Source organism: Triticum aestivum, chromosome 4B (assembly GCF_018294505.1).
Source record: "Triticum aestivum cultivar Chinese Spring chromosome 4B, IWGSC CS RefSeq v2.1, whole genome shotgun sequence".
Taxonomy (NCBI): Eukaryota; Viridiplantae; Streptophyta; class Magnoliopsida; order Poales; family Poaceae; genus Triticum; species Triticum aestivum.
In genome coordinates, this window is record NC_057804.1 from 234,031,255 (window position 1) to 234,035,957 (window position 4,703).

At 48.7% G+C, this 4,703-nt stretch overlaps 1 long non-coding RNA gene across 1 annotated transcript; it reads right to left on the reverse strand.

Moving 5' to 3' along the window:
* Nucleotides 1–1,902: 1,902 nt before the first annotated feature.
* LOC123091880 (uncharacterized) lies at nucleotides 1,903–4,192 on the reverse strand. Its single transcript, XR_006443734.1, has 2 exons — nucleotides 2,298–4,192; nucleotides 1,903–2,227 (listed from the first exon to the last, which is right to left on the reverse strand). It is a non-coding gene; the product is annotated as an uncharacterized lncRNA (long non-coding RNA).
* Between the last annotated feature and the right edge of the window lie 511 nt (nucleotides 4,193–4,703).

Consider the following 4,703-nt stretch of genomic DNA (forward strand, 5'->3'; position numbering starts at 1 on the left):
TCTGCCCATATAAGGGGATAAAGATCCAACCCTTTTACCTGCACCTTCTTCCTCCTTGGCTTATCCATCTCCGCGAACTCGAGCTCCAGCGCCCAAGCCTGCACATCTCACCTCAACCTTCTCCAACTATGTCCGGAGCGGGAGGCAAGTGGATGGCTTCCTCCGTTACGGAGGGGCACATCCAGAAGCTGCGCAGCTCCGGATATCTGTCCAGCGACATCGCGCACCGGCTCCCCGACGAGGGAGAGCTCATTCCCACCCCCAGGCCCCACGAGAGGGTAGTATTTCTTCCCCATTTCCTCCGCGGACTGGGCTTCCCACTCCATCCCTTTGTCCGGGGGCTCATGTTCTACTACGGCCTGGATTTCCATGACCTGGCCCCGAATTTTATCCTCAATATCTCGGCGTTTATCGTCATTTGTGAGGCCTTCCTCTACATCCAGCCCCACTTCGGCCTGTGGCTCAAGACCTTCAGTATCAAGCCGAAGGTGGTAAAGGGCAGCCAAGCGGAGTGCGGAGGCGCCATGGTGGGCAAGATGCCCAACGTTACTTGGCTTGAGGGCACTTTCGTGGAAACCATTAAGGGGTGGCAATCGGGGTGGTTCTACATCACCAAGCCGCGTGACCCTGAATGGGCAGCGGCCCCCAAATTCAGATCTGGCATCCCCATACGGCTCACCTCCTGGAAAGAGAGCGGCCGGACATGGGGTGATTCGGAGGAGCTGACCGGACTCCAAGCCTACATCAAAAAGCTAGTGAACAAGAAGCTCAAGCTTGTCAACGTAATGCTTGTCCGCCGAATTCTCCCGTGCCAACGACGGGGCTTCAGTATGTGGGAGTTCGATTCGGCGCAGCACCAGACTTTGAGCGGGCTCTTCGACACCACGTACGAAGATGTCTGGAGGGTGCTGTTTAAAGGTGCCGAGGCCTCCGCATCCGCTACCGAAGATCGCGGATTCAGCTCGCAGCGTCCGGCTAGCGAGGTAAGCGATTTTGCCCTTTACGGGACACTTGTTTTCCATAGTTTGACTCTATGCGGGATCTAAACTCCCTCTTCTTTGATAGGACTGGCTGAAGAAGGCTGAACAGACTATCTGTCCGGCCCCATTGCCAAAGGACCCAGCGGACGCCCGCTTAACGGGGCTGCTGGCTTCGGCACCCCACGTGATGCCGGAGAAGAAGGCCAAGAAGAAGGCCACGGGCACTCGGAAGAGTTCCCGTTTTTAGGTGTCATCGGACGATGACTCCGAGGCAGACTCCTCCCACAAAGGTGAGGAGGAGAAGAAGAAGGCCTCTCCCCCAGCGGGGGGAGGGAAGAAAAGGAAGGCTTCCCCAACGAGGGAGGCCGAAGGGTCCAAGAAGGAAAAGACTGTTCCCTCGGACTGCTCCGCCAATGCCAGCGATGACGACGAGGATTGGCCTCCAAGGGCCAAGCCCCTGGCGAGATCGTAAGTATCCGGACTCCCGAATAACCACTACACCACAACACTGATGCAATGGCATATAATCTGCCAGAAGAAACACTTTAAGAGGGCAGATAAACTGCTGGGAGGCTGGTTCTCCCGGCAGATAGAACTGCCACGAGAACGGCTGCCGGGGATTACTTCTCCCGGCAGATAAACTATTCCCGACAGTTTCTCTGCCCTTGCCTATGTATTTGCGGGCAGTTTGTTTTCTCCCGGCAGATTAGGCATGGCATAGGAATTACAGGTTACCGACAATGGAACTGCCGGCAAAAACATGTTCACCCGGCAGTTACTATGCCATCACGTTGTATGTCACTAGCAAACTGTTCTGGGCAAGATACACATAATTTATAATATCCATGTACCGTGTTCCAGCAATCAGGAAATAACACACAACTAATAAATTCACTTCAATCAAAGTAACATATAGGCCTCATCCAAAATTTTAAACTTCGTTTGATAAACATACATACCGAATACTTATGTTTAGATACATATACATATGAATCAACCATATAAGGATGTTGTGCCACAAAATAACTTATGTTTCTAAATGTGCCACAACCAAAATGATCATACAGTGGCTTATGTGCCAAAACAATCACCTAAATGAGTACAGTAATACTTGCCACCATCTCCAGGTTCAACAAACAAGTCATAATACATTATAACAACAGCAACTTAATTGTAGGTCTTCCAAACCTCCAGCTCCAACTTGTAGATCTTCCAAACCTCGATCAACTTGTGTATCTTTGGGAAATCTGCAACAAGTCGGAAACTCAAGCTACATAGGCATTAATAATTTCCACGAGATAATGAACATTTCGAGACCTTATCATCTCATTATATCTTCTAACACTCTATTCTTCTTCCATCACCCACACTGCCGTTGCATCTTTTAATCTATTGTCCATGTCACTTTCTCCTGCCTTTTGTCATTCTTTTTTCCGAAGATATGCACCCTCACACAAAAGCCTGATTAAGAAAATTGCACAAGAATACCACTCATACTTATCTTAACAAAGATAAACAGAACTATGGAAAGCACACAAAAATATGAGACGATGGCTGCAGGTCAGATATAATTCAGACTTGCTGTTGTCATCACTCCAAGAAATATTTGAACAAGCTAAATGGCGTAAATGCATTAACAAATTCTGTCTCTTCCTTTTACTGATAATTTTAATAAAAAACTAAATATTTGCACTCAGTTCAATTGCATGACATCCCACTCCATTTTCTCAATAATTGCATTGTTTATATAGCAACCAAAGGTGTGGCAGTGGCAGTCCCACTCAATATAAAATGTAGTGTCGCTTTCAAAGCAAGTCGTTTTACTAGCATGTTTTCAGACTTCAGTGTGTATATATATCTTATATCAAGATTATTACGATTAGTTATCAATACACAAATGTTGACACTTCAGTACATTCAGGATGAATAGAAAATAAGGTCAACCAATTTTTACACACGAGATCCTTCCCTTTTGAAATAGCCCCCAGTTAAGAAGAGAAAGTATATGTATTAGGAAAAAAATACGTAAAGAGCGGCTACCGCACATGTATACCTTTGCTGCTGAGCCCCACCATCAGTTCATAAAAAAGGATTTCCTGAGAGAAAATTGAACAGATATAAGTACAGTAAAGTTCACTTGTGTTCCTCTCACAAATTACTTGTGTTAACCAGTGTGATGACTTAGTGTCTCCAATCATGTAGATCCTAATTAATAGTGTTGAAAATCAGATTATGTGTGAAGAGAGGTGTTACTACTAATGGAAAAATTTGTTATCAAGCTTTTGTTTCTTTATTCATTTGCAAGATTGTTGTTTCCTTCTTTTTCCCAGGAGTGCTCTTTACATGTTCCTTGTTAGGACAGCAGATTCCTTCAAAAGGGTCTAGCCTCATTCTTCTTTTCTAGTTATTCTACTCCCTTATTGTTTTCAAGTGGCAAAATAGAATATCATATATAAAATGTAAGATGATGAATATTTGCTAAGAAACATTGTGGCCAAAGGTAGGCACAAATAGCAAAGTTTCAGCTCTCCAAGCTCATGAACAGGAAGAGGTACAAAGGCGATGGTCGCTGGCGGTCTGGTAGCAGGAAAAGAAAATCGAACCAAGAAGTTGGGCAAAAGCTCACACCAAAAAATCTAACATCCTCACCTCCACTGAGCACAGGAGTGCCACGGGAAAGATGAGGAGATTTCACCATGACAGATCTGAGCAGCGTGTTGTCCAACGTAGGGAGGAGCAGGCACCGCTCATGCCGACGCGGTGGAGGGAGCAGTGGTAGGGAGCTCACCCGTGCTCATCGGCTTGGAGGGCCATGGAGAAGTGGAGCGCGCCAGCGTGGTGGTGGCGCGATGACCCTGAGATGGCAGAGGTGCCAAGAACACTGATTCATCTCGTGCTTGTCGTCGCCGTGCCCACAGTATCATGGGGAAGGCTCGATTTTCGCCGCGGGATCTGGTCCTGGAAAGGGAGACTACGTTGACTTCGGCCTCGCCACACCGGTGCAGTTGACCCGCCCGGTGGCGGTGACGAAGGAAGGCAACGATGAGTCGACGGGCGTGTACCCCGATGGGGTTGCACAGGTTGGTGGACGAGGTCGAGGGCGGAGGGCAGATGGGGGTGGCGGCGGCGGCGGCGGCGGCGTTGGTCTGGGAGGAGGACTTGTGGACGAGGGTTCGATGTGGGGTGGATCTGGTTCGAGGCCTGTTATTCGTTTGGCGCACAAATTTTGGGCCTCTCGCGTGGTCACCCGCGGCGCGCATTTGAGCCCAATTACTTCGGTCTCGCGCCACACGCTGCCCGGCAGATAGTGGGCCAGGGTTTATTTGTGCCGGCAGATATAATGACCCGAAAGTTGAAAATCATTGCTCGCAGTTTGTGCGCCCTCGTTGCTCAACTTCTGCCGGCAGTTTCTTTGACCTTAAGTTCTTCTACCGGCAGTAATAGTATTTTCGGCGGATAGTTTGCCCTTGTTCTCGTATTTCTCCCTGCAGTTAATTGCCCCCAATTAAGTGTTGTGGTGTAGTGAACTTCATGGTTTTTCTTTTCGCCACATAGTGTCTTTCTAATGCCGCATACAACCCTGCAGTCCGCCCAAGGATGATTTTCCCGCTTCGTCGAGCGGGTCCTTGGGTGCGTCGGATATGGATTCCCTGCCGACCGCCTCCACCCCCCGTGATGCGGACGATGCCGAGGTGGGATCCCGGGAAGGGACCCGCCAGGAGG